Source organism: Gorilla gorilla, chromosome 19 (genome assembly GCF_029281585.2).
Source record: "Gorilla gorilla gorilla isolate KB3781 chromosome 19, NHGRI_mGorGor1-v2.1_pri, whole genome shotgun sequence".
Taxonomy (NCBI): Eukaryota; Metazoa; Chordata; class Mammalia; order Primates; family Hominidae; genus Gorilla; species Gorilla gorilla.
Genome location: NC_073243.2, coordinates 21,166,227 through 21,183,726, shown reverse-complemented (window position 1 = coordinate 21,183,726; position 17,500 = coordinate 21,166,227).

Genomic DNA, 17,500 nt, shown 5'->3' with positions numbered 1-17,500 from the left:
GAGTCCATGAGCCCAGCCTTGATAGATAACACTCCGCGCTCTTCCACCCTGTCTTTCTTCCTGGTGTCCTTCCACCCTCTGGCTTCTCAGGGTTCACACTAAAAGCCACCGCCTACAGGGAAGGGTGAAGGAGAGAACATAAATGGCAAAGCCAAGATCTGGGAATGGTGGGGATATGGCTTGGATATTTGTCCCCTGTAAATCTCAGGTTGAAATGTGATCCCCAGTGTTGGAGGGGGGGCCTTACGGGAGCCATTTGGGTTATGGGGGCAGATCCCTCATGAACGGCTTGGTGCCCCTCCCAAGCTAATCACTTACCGAGAGACCTGATGGTTAAAAAGAGTCTGGGAGGCCGGGCGCAGTGGCTCACGCCTGTAATCCCAGCACTTTGGGAGGTCAAGGCAGGTGGATCACCAGAGGCCAGGAGTTCAAGACCAGCCTGGCCAACATGGTGAAACCCCATCTCTACTAAAAATACAAAAATTAGCTGGGCATGGTGGCGGGCACCTGTAATCCCGATTACTTGGGAGGCTGAGGCAGGAGAGTCGCTTGAACCTGGGAGGTGGAGGTTGCAGTGAGCTGAGATTGTGCCATTGCACTCCAGCCTGGGCGACAGAGTGAGACTCCATCTCAAAAGAAGAAAAAAGTCTGGGACCTCCCCACCCCCTCTCTTGCTCCTTCCCTGGCCATGTGACACACCTCCTCCACTCCACCTTCCACGACGATCTTAAGCTTCCCGAGGCCTCACCAGAAGCAGATGCCAGCCCTATGCCTCTTGCTCAGTCTGTAGAACCATGAGCCAAAAATAAGCCTTTTTTTCTTTTCTTTCTTTTTTTTTTTTTTTTTTTTTGGCAAATTACCCAGCCTTAGGTATTCCTTTACAGCAATGCAAAATGAACAGGTGGTTTATCTGACTTCATCTTGTTGTTGTCCAGGGAGAAATAAAACCCTGGGGGTTTCTCCATGAATTAACCTGTCCCCAGAAAAAAATTACCATGCCAGCCCTTCACCCCTTGATGTTTAGAGCCTGCATAGAGGACATTCTTTTCCCAACTGCTTTAAGGTGAATGAGTCCTTGGATAGTAGAGGAGAGGAACAAGGTGTCCGAGCCCAGACAGGAGGCTCCAGCCTGTTCCCGACACAGAAGCCGTTGGCAGTGCCATGGGGGAGCCGCCATACGCAGCTCGACAGGCTGCTCACAGCGGGGCCAGACGGTGCTGGACGGTTTCCAGCAAACACAGAGACAGAGGCATTCGACCTGGAGGTGGTGTCAAGGGGACAGCATGTGTTGCTGCGCTCCAAGGAGCTACTTAGAGGGTTAACCCTTCTCGGAAAAGGAAGGAGCCAGCTCTTGCCCTTACACCAGTGTCTCTCCCACTTGCTCCACTAAGACAATCGCCATTTTACAGCCAGGGAAATTGAGGCTCGGAGTAGTTGAGCAAATTGCTTAAGGGCCACAGCTAATAACTGGCCTGGTGACTGCTGGAATGTCACCCCAGGGATGCTGTGGTCCCACCTCTGGCTCTCTTCTGCTCCAGGAAGACCCTGCCAAGGTGGGAGCCCAGCCTTAGAAGAGCCTTGGAGGAAGGGCTGCTGAGGTGAAGGTCAGAGCACACTGGGAAACAGGAAGGTGCTGAAGGGGTGTGGGGAAGGCACACTGTCCAGCCAGAAAACAGCCTGAACCAGAAAGCTGGGGGCCACCCCCTTGGAAAAGGCGCCTTCTCTTTACTTACTTAACAAGGATAAGTTATTTATACACACACCACCGATGCCCAGGCTGGGCCCGAAGTCGGCATCCAATGAACCCTGGCTTCATCCATGAATGACACTATCTTGGGAAGCGCACCGGCTAGAACAGCTCCAGTGAGGTCGCCTTTTACCCTATTATCCTGCTGGTGTTAGTGTCTAAAATTAGCTGGTCGATACTGTAAATACTGCTGAAAGGTCAGGCCTCCTGGAGCCCGCAGTGGGGGAAGTCTCAGCGCTGAGTGACTTTGACCAAGTGAGAAAACACAGCTGTTTAAAATTTCAAAGCTGGCTCAGAAAGAGCTCAAGGCTGGGTTGTCTAAAATTTCTCCCTTCCTTGACCACCTATGACCAATGTCACCAAGTCCTGCTTATTCAACCCCAAGAACAGCCCTTACGTCATCTGCCCGCCCCTATCTTAGCCCTGGCCACACCATTTTCACCTGGACAATTGCTCAGCTTCCCTTCTCACTGGCCTGCCTGGCCCTCCATCCAACCCTCCAAACTGGCACCTCACAAATCTTCATAAAGAACACATTATTGGCTGGGTGCGGTGGCTCACACCTGTAATCCCAGCACTTTGGGAGGCTGAGATAGGCAGATCACTTGAGGTCAGGAGTTCGAGACTAGTCTGGCCAACGTGATGAAACCCCATCTCTACTAAAAAGAAAAAAATTAGCCTGGTGTAGGGGTGGGCACCTGTAATCCCAGCTACTCAGGAGGCTGAGACATGAGAATTGCTTGAACCGGGGAGATGGAGGTTGCAGTGAGCCGAGACTCTACCACTGCACTCCAGCCTGGGCAATAAAGCAAGACTCAGTCTCAAAAAAAAAAAAAAGAACGCGTTATTATTTTTATTATTAAGTTATGTGAGCATTTAATGAGGGATTAATACATGCCAAGCCCAGCACCAAGCACTTTATACACTTCTCAAAATAATCCTAGGACAAAGCTACTATTATCATCCATGCAATCATCTGAATGTGTCCCCCAAAATCTATGTGTTGGAAACTTAATCCCCAGTGCAATGGTGTTAGGAGGTGGAGTGTTTGGGGAGGTGTTTAGTTCATGAGGGCTCCACCCTCATGAATGGATTAATGCTGCTATAAAAAGGGCCTGCAGGAGTGAGCTCATTCCCTCCTGCTCCTCCACCTTCCACCATGTGAGGGCGCAGTTGGAAGGCCCACACCAGACGCTACGGCCTTGATCTTGGACTTCTCAGCCCCCAGAACTGTGGGAGAATATATTAATATTTCCGTTCTTCATAACTTACCCAGTCTCAAGTATTTCTGTTATGGCAGCACAAAATAGACTAAGACATTCTACAGCTAGTGAAACTGAGGCTCGGAGTAGTTGACCAAATTGCTTAAGGACCGTGGCTTATTAATAAGTAGCAGACCTGGGGTTCCAACATAGCTCTGTTTGACTCTGTGGTCCTTATTCTTAACCTCCACACCCTACGGAACAGCCCTAATGCCAGATGTAAATTAGGCACAGCTCCCTCAAAGAGCTCAGTGTCTCAAGAGACAAATAGGCCCAGAGAGAACTTATAAAGCAATGAGACAGAGGCTGTTCAAAAGGAATAAGGGGCTGTCAGAGATGATACATTCACCTGGCTGGGGTCGCTGGAGGGGGACCTGCACCTCACTGAGGACTTTGCTGGAGGAGGCATGGGATGAGAAGGACATTTTGTGCAAAGGGAACAGCATATTGGGGGTTTTGGTAAACAGGGTAAAACTGAGAGTTATGACCTGGTAGCAGAAGAAGTAACAGCAATGAAGTAGGGACAAGCGGTATGACTAACAAGCATCTTACACATCATCTGTCCCCATTACACTTTGCCTCTAAGCCAGCTCCTTGCCACGGATATTCTTATCTCCCTGCATGGCCGTTCCATTTTCCAGATGCTCAGACCAAAGAGCTTGGTGTCATCCTTCACTCCTCTTTGTCTTTCATCTCATATCTGGGCCATCAGCAAATTTATTCACCTCTACTTTCAAAATCTATCCAGGATCTGATCGCTTCTCACCACCCCCTCTGTCCCCACACCTGGTCCAAGCGGAGCCACCATGACTTTGCCCCTGGATGATTGCAGTCACCTCTGAACTTGTTTTTACCTCTGCAGTCTGTTTTTCATAGTGACCAGAGTGACTCTTTTTTTTTTTTTTTTTTTGAGACAGGGTCTTGCTCTGTTGCCCAGGCTAGAGTGCAGTGGTGTGACCTTGGCTCACTGGGACCTTGGCTCACTGGAACCTCCGCCTCCCGGGTTCAATTCTGCCTCAGCCTCCTGAGTAGCTAAGATTATAGGCACCCACCACCATGCCCGGCTAATTTTTGTATTTTTAGTAGACACGGAGTTTCACCATGTTGGCCAGGCTGGTCTTGAACTCCTGACCTCAAGTGATCCACCCGCCTCAGCCTCCCAGAGTGCTAGGATTACAGGCATGAGCCACCACACCCGGCCCAGAGTGACTCTTTTTAAAAGTAAGTCAGATTGTGTCACTCTTCTGCAGAAAACCCTCCCATCGGAGTAAGTCAGAGCAAAAGGCAGATCCTGACAGTGATCTGCAGTGGCTGGTGGAATCTGCCCCACCTTGAGCCCCTGAGCTGTCTTTCTTGTCCCTTTGCCCTCCCCGCTCTGGCCACACTGGCCCACCAGCTCTTCCTGGACATTCTGGCATGTGCCCTCTTAAGTCCCTGCATCTATTGTTCCCCTTGCCTGGTACCCACGCAACTCACCTTCTCACTTCCTTCAGGTAGGTGTGCACTTGGTCACTTTCTCACCGAGGCCTTCTCTAGCCATGCTCTTTAAAATCTGAACCTTCAGGCCAGGTGCAGTGGCTCCTGCGTGTAATCTCAGCACTCTGGGAGGCCAAGGCAGGTGGATCACCAGAGGTCAGGAGTTCGAGACCAGCCTGGCCAACATGGCGAAACCCCGTCTCTATGAAAAAAAATGCAAAAATTAGCCAGGTGTGGTGGCGTGTGCCTGTAATCCCAGCTACTTGGGAGGCTGGAGAATCGCTTGAACTCAGGAGGCGGGGGTTGCAGTGAGCTGAGATCGTGCCACTGCACTGCAGCCTGGGGGATAGAGCGAGACTCTGCCTCCAAAAACAACAAAAGCAAACAAACAAACAAAAAAGACAGAGGAAGCTTTGCTCACTCACCCACCCACCACTCACCTCCAGTGGTGCAGCCTGATTCCTAACAGGCCACAGACCACTACCAGTCTGTGGCCTCGGGGTTGGGGAACCCTGAGTTACACCATGCAACACCCATCTACCCATGTTTCCTGAACAGACTCCCGCCTTTCACACCCCTGAACCTTGATCAGGCCGTCCCTTTCCCCAGTCACTCTGCGTGGGCCTGGCCTGTCCCAAGGCCCAGCCCTATCTACTCTTACCTTCCCCAGGAAGCCATCCTTCAAAGTTCTCCCTCAAATTCCCTGGCTCTCTGCTCAATCGACTTCGTACCAGAACTAGTTATTGGTTCATTAGCTTATTTCTGTTTCCCAGTTAGATTGTGAGCTCAAATAGGGCCCAGAGGGGGTCCTCACCGGGGGCGGGGCTCTGCAGCCGCCTGCTCGAAGCATGGCAGCACCTGATCAATGTTGGAGTAACTGGATTACAGTAGAGGAACTGAGGGGAGCAGCCACCTCGCCGTCAACTCCTCTTCCTATCAGATATCTAACTGCTCCTCTAGGATAGGAATTGATGGAATCAAGTGAGATTTTCCTAGCCAAAAAAAAGCCAATTTAGGGTTTTCAAAATAATTGCAGTTCTGTGTTATATCCCATTTGGGGGAGGTGACAGGATGCAGATAAACAAATCCAAAGCAAGCAGCAGAGGTGTCACCGTTTCTCTTAATAAAGGATGCACTGCATTGCTTAAGATCACTTACAAGGTGCCCTCCCACCAGCTGAGATTCCTTCAAATGCCTAGACATCCCCACCCACCACAGTGGGGCTCAGAGCAGGAGTCCCGGGCCTCCTGGCTCTGCGTCGAGTCCTGGCCGCCTGCGGGATCTCCAGGTCAGCGTTTGCCCAGGAGCTACCAGCCACCCAGCCAGTGTCTGCTGCCTCCCTCACCTTCAAAGCCTATCCTCTGCTGGCTTCAGTGTATCTCCAGCTGGAGGGTCATATCAGCCACCTTGCTGGTTTCCCTGCTTCCCCAGCACCCTCGTCCAGTCCCTCCTTCGAGCTAAGTAGCATGGGGGAATCTTTCTGGAATAAACATCTGAACATGCCCTTCTCTCCTTCGTCACTTGTAAAATTCTTTCTCTTCCTTCAAAACCCAGCTTGAATGTTACCCCATCTGTAAGAACTTTCTTTGCCTTTCCAAAGTTAAAGCTACTCCTTTGACACCTGTGTTTCTCTTTGTAATGCTTGTTACTTTGTGTAGGCTTGTTTTGACACGTCTAACCTCCCTGCCATGAGCCCTTAAACAACTGGGCAGAGATGTTGGAGGAATTCTCTGTGTTCCTGGAGCCACAAAGATGGGAGGATGGAGGGGAGCCTGTCTCTTCTGCCTCTCGATTGTGACCACAGTTCCCCATGAAGGCTTGTCTGCCACTCACAGGATCTGCTGCAGCTCTCTGGCTTGGAGGTACCACTAGTGCTAAGAAGGGTTGGCAGTGCCAGCCAAGCAAACCGAGTTCAGAGCAAGATGCTGTCCCGGTGAGGGGCCTGGAAAGTGGAAGCACCTGGTGAGAGCCGGGAGGCGGCGGAGGCTGCTTGGAAATGCAGTGGTCCAGAGCTTACCCTCAGAGCTTACAGAAGCTCCTGGTGGAGGATCAGAGCCTGGGGAGACAGCTGCTCCTCACCCACCAGGCTGTGAGCTCCTCCAGGGCAGGGATAATTGGCTTGCTCTGTGTCCCCAGTGTCTCCTAACACAGAGCTGAGCATGAAGAGTGTTCGTTGGACAGAACTAAAGGCATGCTGCCTGGCTTGCTGCTGGAGTTGGGGCAGAGAGAAGAGAACCTACAGAGTGGGGATGGTGGGGCCTGGAGCTGCAGGGTGGGAGAAGTCAGGGGCTGACACACACACCACAAGCCCCCTGAGCCCAGCCTTCTGCACCACCCACCACCTCTCCAGCCATTAACAGTCCCAACACTGCTCTACTGAGATAGAGCTGCCTTTGTCAGAGCCCTGAGGTGCATACACTTTCTTACAGTGTGTTAGACACCTTTTGTGAGCAGGTAATGTGGTGCCCCGTACATCTATAGGAGGCACAAAACAGCGACTCTGGTGTCCTGTCTGGGGCCTGATTTTTCCCAGCTCTGCTGGAGGCTGCTGTCAGCAGTGGATTTTCAGAGCATGTGGCTGAGAAATAGCCACAGCAAATTCTACACAGGGACTGTCTCTGCAAGATGGGCTTTCAGCAGAGCTTCACTGTCTTCCTATACTTTTCAATGTCTTCCTAACAGTGGCAATATGCTCACAATATTTTAGTAACCAGAAAGTGCAATAACAAATGTCATCTTTTCATGTAAAGAGATGGAGAGTAGGGCCGAGGTGGCACAGGGGCATTCCAGAAGGCTCGCGTGAGGTGGGAGTGGGGGAAAGCACCCATATTCCTGGAGTAGAGGATGGTTACATTGACTTGAGGGCCAGGATCCACTCAGGTGCAGTGGGAGATGCAGATGTAACCGAAGGATGGCCCCACCTGTGAAAGGCCCTGAGGGCCAGGTGAGAGGCATGGACTTGATCATGAAGGAGAGGTAGGAGCCACCAGGGGCCCTGAGCTGGGGAGCTCCTGAGTCAATGCTGTGCTTTGATGGGCCGCTCTGGCCGCAGTGGCCAATTGGAAGATGGCTGTCACTGCCTGGGGGAGATTGGAGAGGGACTCTGAGCCACAGTGGCAGGGGGCTGGAGAAGGAGACAGACATGAGAGGCAGTGCAGAACTCTGCTAGGCAAATGTTCCATTTGAGATGGGAGTTCCATTTGAAGAAATGGGATGTTTGAGAGGCAGAAGTGGAGGGATATGAGCAGGGGTGTGATGTGTTCTGATCTGCCCTAGGGGGACATCATCCCTCCTGCCACAGGCTTGGTATAAGTCTCCATATTTCTCTCCTGAACCATGAGAGCAGCTTCCTGACTACACCACCATGCTCACCTGTGGCTCCCTCCCATCCAACCTCTAAGAACAACTGATGAGAACTTGGGAGAGCAGGGCTCTTCAAACTTGGAGGTGCATCCGAGTCATGCAGATCCTCTTAAAATGCAGGTCCAGGGTGAGGATGTGAAATGGTTTCGCTGTGGCCTCATCCAACTTGAATTCTATCTCCCAGAATTCCCACGTGTTGTGGGAGGGACCAAGGGGGAGGTCTTTGAATCATGGAGACTGGTCTTTCCCATGCTATTCTCGTGATAGTTAATAAGTCTCACGAGATCTGATGGGTTTATCAGGGTTTCTGCTTTTGCTTCTTCCTCATTTTTTCTCTTGTCACCGCCATGTAAGAGGTGCCTTTCACCTCCCGCCATGATTCTGAGGCCTCCCCAGCCATGTGGAACTGTAGGTCCAATTAAACCTCTTTTTCTTCCCAGTCTCGGGTGTGTCTTTATCAGCAGCGTGAAAACAGACTAATACAGGATGGAAAGTCAGCATTTCCAACAAACTCGCAAGTGATGGCCACCCTGCTAGTCCACACTTTGCATAGCAAGATTCTAAAACCCAGGTCTGATCATGAGACTGTCCTGCATACAACACTTTAGTGGTACCCCACGGCCCAATCCATCAGGACCAAAATGCTTCACAAGGCTTCTGAGGCCTGCAGGGATCCTGCTCTTGCCCACCTCTCTGGCCTCTTCCTAGACCACTCACGTCCCAGTCTCTCTTCTCTCCAGATGTACAGGACCATTTTCTTCACTTGTGGGCTGCTGTCTGGCCTTCAGAACCTCCTTCATGTTGTACTTGCTGCTTGGGATATCCCAATTCCCTCCACTACCACCACCACCACCACAACCACCACCACCATACACACACACACACACACACACACACACACACACGCCACAGTCTCTTTGCTTGTGGGAGCCTTTCTTATCCCCCTACTTCCCAACATGCTCCCACTTTGTAGCATTTGCCTCTTTTGTAATTATATATTCTATGTCTTTCCCTGCCACTGGTTCATGTAGGTATTCAGAACATTTTTGTTGAATAGTCCTGAACTCAATCATCAAACCTAGTCTGTATGACTCCAACCAGTATGGTTTCATTAAACCACATCTCCCTGTCTTTCAAGTGGAACTCAAGAAGGCCACCTGAGCAAGGGCTGCCTTCACACGAGTATCTGAACATCCGAATATAGCCTCTGGAATCTGATTTCCAGATCCCCATCAAGGTTGGCAGCCCCACCCAGGAGCCACCTGGCTCTTCCTCTCCACTTAGGCCACCCCCATCCCATCCCCCACCTGCAGGTTCAGTTCTGCTCTGGCCCTTGTATGAGTCCTGAGGCAGGAGGTCAAGAGAGGCTCATCTTGCTCTGACTTAGATTCCCAGAGCTGATACCTCCTGGGTCCGGGTGCCTCCCGAGAGTCAGTACCATCTTGCCCCACAGCCCAGTGACTACCTGGTCCCCAGTGCCTGTACGCGGCTTGAAGAGTCCACCCTGGGCTTCAGGTCTGTTCTCTGTCATCTGTTTCCCCTGGGGCTGGAGTCTACAACTAGAGTCCTGTTTCCATCACCCACCCAATCTCCTAGATGGCTATTACCTGAGCTCTATCAAAACACCCTGTCACGCCCAGCTGGACTAACTTGACACCTTTTGGCAGCCAGGGAGATCACCATCTTCTTCAGAGTCAATATCAAGCTGGCCAGGCTTGAAATCCCCGCTTCACTGACAGTTAGGCATTTCCCCAGCTCTTAACCCTGTCACAAAAACGATGCCTAACCTGGAATGAGATCCCAGCGCTTTTTCCTGTGCTCTCAGGAATTTTATCTTTTTTATTTTTATTTATTTATTTTTAATTAATTAATTAATTAATTTTTTTGAGAGGAGTCTCCCTTTGTTGCCCAGACTGGAGTGCAGTGGTGCTATCTCGGCTCACTGCAACCTCCACCTCCCGGGTTCAAGCAATTCTCCTGCCTCAGCCTCCTGAGTAGCTGGGATTACAGGCGTGCACCACTACATCTGGCTAATTTTTTTTATATCTTTAGTAGAGACGGGGTTTCACCATATTGGCTAGGCTGGTCTTGAACTCCTGACCTTGTGACTAGCCTGCCTCAACCTCCCAAACTGTTGGGATTACAGGTGTGAGCCACCGCACCCGGCCTCAGGGATTCTAATGAAAGGTCATTAGGCTAAATTATTACCTAAGTCTCCCTTTGGCCTTAACAGGCAAATCACTGAGAGTTTCAGATTTCCATCATTTACTGAGTCCAAACATAGGTGACCTCTCTTGAATTTGGGAAGGGCACGAGAAGGGAGGACCCATGATTAGGAAAGCTGATGAGGAGCTCATTACTGCTAGCCGTGCTGGATTTTCCTTTTAAATTATTCATAAACACAAGTTTAAATGTCTGTGTCCAAGTAGCCATCTGAAAACTAAATAAGCTGATGCAGTTAGAAAAAAATTGCCCTGTTGGAAACAGCAAAACTGAACTTAACAACTGATTGCTTTGTGAATGAATTTATTCTGTTTTCAGTATTTCAGGTAGAATTTCATGAGCTGGTCATGGAGGGAAGAAGGGGACAGTCTGTATTCTGTTGGTGTATAACCTTGTACTAGCCTGACCCTTGCTGTGGCTTGCTCATCCTGTGCCCCTGCGCCTAGTCCTTTAGTACTTCCCTAAAGCTGAAAACCTTGCCCTTTAGCCATGGATGCCGGGTTCTCTGGAGTCCTTGTGGTGAAATGTGCAGGAATCTCGCATGTGGCTCATCAGAGAGGGCTCTCCTAAAGGGTAGGTGAGAGAAACGTAAACTTCCCCAAGTCATACGTGGAGTCAGCAAATCTCACATCTGGGAGTTTATCCTAAGGAGGTAAATTGCAGGTACAAAAACATAAAGGCAGATGCATTTTCTAGAATAGCGAATGGTCTCATACACTTGGAGGGACAAAATTTGGAAGTCAGTGGAATTCCACTAAAGAGGAGGAGGCTTCATCACATCCCAGGCTTTTGGTGAGGACGCCTGAAGGGCCACCTTGAAAGAGTAATGGCTAGCCAGAAATAGAAAAAGCTTTAAACAATTAAAGCCTGGATTCACAATGCCATGTTAATGAAATACAGGAGAAAAGTTATGTAATCATCTCAATAAATGCAAAAATGCATATATAAATTTATTTTATTTATTTATTTTGAGACAGAGTCTCTCTCTGTCACCCAGGCTGGAGTGCAGTGGCGCAATCTCGGCTCACTGCAACCTCTGCCTCCTGGGTTCAAGTGATTCTCGTGCCTCAGCATCTGGAGTAGCTGCGATTACAGGCCAGCGCCACCACACCTGGCTAATTTTTGTGTTTTTAGTAGAGACGAGGTTTCACCATGTTGGCCAGGCTGGTCTCAAACTAGCCTCAAGTGAACCACCTGCTTCATCCTCCCAAAGTGCTGGAATTACAGGCGTGAGTCAGCACGCCCAGCCCTAAAAATTTAATATTCATTTATGATGAAAAACTTATAGAAAATGAAGAATATTCAGGAATTTTTTTAGTTTAACAAACCTACAGGAATATTGTTATACTTAATAGCAAAATATTAAGTGTCCCATAGAGTTTGGAGATACTTTGCTATCACAAATTCTATCCAGCATTATATTAGAGAGATCCTAGTTAGTGCAACAAGAAAATACATTTTTTAATGTATAGGATTAGAGAGAAAAATACTGAACTGTCATTTGTCACCAATGACATGATTTTTCATTTTTCACCAGTGACATGATTGCATATATAGAAAATTTAAAAGAGTCTACAGATAAACTATTAGAGTAAATTGTGAATTTAGTCAGGTCACTTAATACAAGATCAATATATAAAAATAAATTATGTTTCTACAAAGTAGCAACAAACAAAAAATTTTTTTGAAGTATAACACTTATAATAGCATAAAAATCAAATACTTAGAAATAAACCTAATAGAATATTTGTGAGACCTCTACCTAGAAAACTGTAAGACATGGAGTTAAATTAAAGAATCCCTAAATAAATGAGCTCTGTTTATGGACTAGAAGACTCCATATTACAAAAACATCAATTCTCCCCAAATTAATCTATAGATTTGATGTAATATTAATTAAAATTCCAGAAGGTGCTGTATGTAGAAATTGATCATTCTAAAATTTATATAAAATGAAAATGGCTGAAAACATCCAAGACAATCACTATCTGATGTCAAATTAATTAATTAATTAATTTTTTTAGAAAGCTACAGTAATTAAAATAGTATTGTATTTGCACAAGGCACAAATAAAGAACTCACAAAATGACTCACATATATGTGTGTATGTGTGTACACACATGATTGGTTAATGGCAAATATGGCACTGCCCAACAGTAGGAAAAGGACAGTCTTCTCATTAACTACTGATAGGGCAATGACTGAATATCCATATGGTAAAAATCAATGTTGATCTGTACCTTACCTCACACAATACACAGTATTAATTCAAGCTGGATTATAGATTTAAATATGAAAGGTAAAACAGAAAAGCTTCTAGGGAACAATAAAGGAAACTGTCTTTATAACCTTGGGGTAAACAAAGGGTTCTCAACCAGGACACAAAGACACTTAACTTAAAAGAAATGATTGATAAATTGGACTACATTAACATTAACATTATTTGTCAAATGACATCATTAAGAGGGTAAAAAGGCAAACCAATGTGCAAAAAGATATTCTCCACACATACAACTGACAAATGACTAATATAAAATATGCTTAGAACAGCTACAGATACATAAGAGAAAAATAATAGAAAACTAGGCAAAATATTTGAACAGCCCTTTATGTAAGAGCATATTTAAACGGCCAATAAACTATGAAAATATGTTCAAAAGTATTGCTAATCAGGGAAATGCACATGAAATCACAATCAGAGCCACTAGACTGTCTAAAATAAAAGACTTTAAATGCTGACAAAGATGTGAAAACTGGAGCTCTCTTGAACCACTTGAGGGAATGTAAGTTTGAACAATCACTTTGGAAAAGAGTTTCTCCCCCAGATTGAGAAGATACGTACCCTATAACCAGCAATTCTAGTCCTGGGCACATGACTGACAGAAACATCCAGTGACATCTGTAGCACACACTATGAGAACGTTCACAGTAATATGATGTGTGATGCGCAAAAAACGAAACAACTCAAATTTCCATTAGAAAGAATGGTTAATCAATTTCAATCTATTTGTACAGTGAAACATTAAAAAACAATGAAAATAAGCAACTGACATTTACAATAACATGGATGAGTCTCACGAATAATGTTGAACCAAAAGCCAGACACAGCATAGCATATACTTGTGGTTCCATATAAAATCAACAAAAGTTGCCTGACTCTCTTTATTGCAATAGTTGCTTAATTGCAGTGGTCTAGAACCGAACCTGCAGTATCTCCAAGGTGTGCTTGTACCTCTGGGTAGGCTGGAAAAGGAAAGATGGGAGAGAAAAGGTTTTAGTTTCTCCACCCTTTTCCACTAAATTCTAGGAGATGAAATTGTCAGCCAGGCTCTTACCCAACTGATACTTCCAGCGGATCCTTAATAACTTGTTCTTTGGTGAGAATAAATTTATTCGTCTCAGTGAATTGATGATGATTTTATTGCCTCGGGAGTGGAGGGGGTTGTTCCTTGTTTTTCTGTTTCCTTAGCTAAACGTTTCACCACGCTGTAGTCAAAATACAGTGACTGCTGAAGAGGAGGAAAAATCAATAGAGGACTTGAGTGTATTGGGTTTATCTTCTGGCTTTCTATCATGAAATAATTTCTAAAATTGGAATCCAGAAAATGAAGCAAATTGCAGAGCGCAGAAAGATTTTGTAATATCTTTGCTTCGCTACCCCTCCTTTGACCCACGCTGACTGTGATTTGAAATGCTGGATCCTTCTCAACAGAACGCCAAAACATACATGCGCGTGCACACTCAGGCACACACGTTTCCTGACTCTCTATTTCTTCCTGCTTCCTCTCTGGACATTCCTTGGCTGGGTGAAAAATTCCTGCCATGTTCTTGGCCTTGGTTCCCCACTTGAACAGTGAAGGGGCTGGATAAATGACCTCCCTGATCTCATCTTACTCAGCCCCCAGACTTTGCTTCTCTGGCTCTCCCTGCCTCTTTTGGAAGCAATAGGTAGGCACAGGACGAACACAGGCAATGCTGAAAGCCCTTTGATCCTGCAAAGAATTCAGCAGGATCTAAAAGAATCATCTTATGTCTTGATGTGGCTGTGGCTCCATGGTTTCAGCTTAATTCTGTACGCAAAGCCATCAGACAGAAGGGGCTGTGGAATGGGCCAGTCATCTCCATCACACTGCCTGGGCAGCCCCCAGGATAGCCTTCCTGCCTCTAGAATGCCTGCTCCATTCACATATCCACTCGCTCAGTCATCATTTAATAACTCATATATTCCACAGCACACTGACAAGTCCTGGATCTTGAAAAGACCTCCCCACCACAAAGTCATCCGATACAAGTCCCTGCCTTAGCACATTAAGGCCTCACCATGGACCACTGAAATTTGCACTTTCTTTGCTGACGTCCTTAGCCAGGGACCACATGGCTCTCCTGAGATGCAGCCTCAAATGTGAGTGCCCTGTGGATCAGGAAGGGCTTGCCTGGCTGCTGCAGTCACTGACGTGTCCAGCACCCATGGTAGTGCAGCTTAAGGAGCCACCTTTGCTGCTGCCAGGGGCTCCTATGTCTCCCCTCCAAGGAACCTGAGAAACTGGCATGAGAGGAGCGTACCCTCTCCGAACCAGCTCTCTGACTGACGCAGAGTCCCCTTAAGGCCCAGGGTACCTGTGGCACCCCCAGGGATTGGTCTGGGTGGCAGCTGCCAGTGTTCCTGTGACTTTCATGACCAGCTGCATTCATGCTGCTCTTGGCCTCACTTCATCACATTACCTGGCTTCCTTTCAGCACAGGGGCTGCTCAGCGAAGGGTGTAATTTCCTGGCTCTAATGCATGACAAGGTTTCGCTTAAAGGATAAAATAAAATACCATGGGAGGCAGACACTAGGAAGTCATAGATATGACTTGGTCCGCAGGGATATTCAGGGCCAGGCAGATTGGAGAGAGCACAGGTGAGTCCCTGGTGTTCCTGATAACACAGCCACCCTGTGGCTCCCAGTTCCTAGTTCCCTGGCCAGGGTTGGGATGCAGTGGGGCCAGGGTTGGAGCTCTGCACAGAATGAACCTATTACTTCATTTCTCCCCACTGCTAATCCCCTTTCCCCACACTTTAGACCACTCCGCTTCTCTAGCCCAAAAATATCCCCAAGCCTTACCTGTGGGGAGACGGATGTGAGAGGTGTCCTTCTGCTGGACTCAGGACTCTCTGTGTGGCCACGGAGTTGACTGTCCTAAATCTAATGGGCTTTTCTAAATGACTGGAATCTATGACCTCAGATACATCCACTCTGGGCTCCAATCCATGGACCCTCAGGCCACCTATTCCTCCAACGAGGGTCCTCACAGAGGCAGAAGCTTCTCCAGTCATACCTGTGGCCTTATGGAAGCCTTGGCACCACCCCTGGAGTAACACAGAACTATGTGGAGCCAGGAACGAGGAGGGGGCTGGGACTGACCCAAGGTTATCAGGTGAGTCACTGACCTGGAGAAGGTCCTGTCAGTCAGGAGTCAAGGGCATAACACCCGTGGTGAAGAAGGGATTCCCCTTTCCACCCTGACCACCACTGACACTATCCTGGTGGGTAAAGGAAGGAAAGGGGACAAGGGTGCGAGGAGTGGTGAGATCCATAAGGGCAGCTCCTGCCTAGAAGCATCCCCACATAGACCCCGGCCCTCCTAGAGGCACAGCTCAGGGAAGAGTATTCTTTGGCTGGACCTGCAGAACTTTGATAAAAACCTCCCTCCAGGAAGGTGGGGAGCAGCTCGGCCACCTCTCCTGCCCTCTTTCTTGACAGGGTGGTTAGAGCGGAGCTCACGCCCAGAGAAGTCCAAGAAGATGCCGGGAAGAATTGGATGTTCTCTGGCTCTGCCCTCAGAAGGAGCTCAGCGGAGCCTGCCCCAGCCACACATGCACAGACACGCTGCATCAGGGAATGAGGGAGCTCGGTCTCTCCATCCCTCAGCCTGGGCCAGGCACTGCATATGCCTTAGATATGGCCCTTCAAGAACCCACTGTGCTCCAGGCCATAGGCAGAAGGCTTTTGTTATTCCCAGAAGAATGCAAAAGGGCTGGGTTCCAGGCACCAGAACTCGCCTCCATTTCTGGCTCTGGGAGGAGCTCAGATTTCTGGAATCTCCTCTAGGCTGGGAGTAAGAAGGTTCTCGGTGTCTCAAGAGTTGGCCCTCACTGAAGGACTGAACCTGAGAGAGACGGTGGTCAACAGAGATGCATTTAGCACCTTCGCCCATAGACACTCCCTGAAGGGCTCTCTTGCCATGCTGCCATGGAAACTGAGGGGCTAATTTCACCAGGTCTGCCTGCCTGCTTGCTTTTGGTTGCTTGCTTCTTATTATTTTTTCCTCTTTATCCATGAAGCTTAAGGTAGCTGAAGGCCTTGTGGCTGAATGCTGCAACTTAACCTTCACTGGCTACTTTATAGCTAACATTCGCAGGCCACATGGTAATGATTGCTTTAGTTGTTTTTCAGGAACTAGGGCTAGCTCCTGAACCAGTGGACATCACCAACCATTCAACTGGGCCTGCGCAAGTGACCAAGCGGTGGTCTTGTTATATCGGAGGGCCAAAAACTCCACCCTCCACCCTCAGATCATGCTAACACCATCATTTTCTGTACCTATGTCCCATGAAATGCCGTGAACCCTGACTACGCTTGCACAGAATGAACTTATTACTTCATTTTTCTCCACTGCTAATCACCACTCCCCACACCTTAGGCCACCCCACTTCCCTAGCCCATAAATATCCACAAGGCTTACCTGTGGGGAGACGGATGTGAGAGGTGTTCTCCTGCATCCTCACTTGGTGCCCTTGCAAATAAATCCTTTCTCTTTTGCAAAACTCATGCCACAGTGATTGATTGTGTGTGCCTGGGCAGAACAGACCTGGACCTGGAATATGACCTCCTTCAACCTCCTGACCTTGCTTTTAGGTAAGGACAGAAGCACTAATATGCAGGGATGAGCTTTAATAAGGGGAAGAGGAACAATGAATACCCACTAAAATTGGGAGGAGTTGAGGTCTACAGCAGAGAAAGAACTGAAGAGAGACAGCTTCAGCTTGGCCATGCACTCCCTGGGCAACCGCAGACAGTGGCATTTTTCTCTCCAAACTTTCACTTGTAAAATACAGATGGCCTCTAAGGGATTTCTTCCTATGAGATGGCTGGGTAAGAACCCAATAAACATAAGGTATAAAAACAAGTCTGTAGAAAATGCAGACTGGCAGAAGCGGCTTTCTCCACTCCCTGGCCAATTCACCAGAGCTTCAGAGTCTTCAGGCTTTAACAGAAAGTGTCTGCTCAGAGCAGACTGGCTGTACTTGAACTACCCCGTCTCTCACTCACACACATGACAGGTCTTTTTGGAGGGATTGAAGCTGGGACTGAGGCAGTCTTCAAAGATGCAACACCGATTATTTTGAATATTCATGGAATGAGCTTCATTCGGGAGAGGGGAGGTA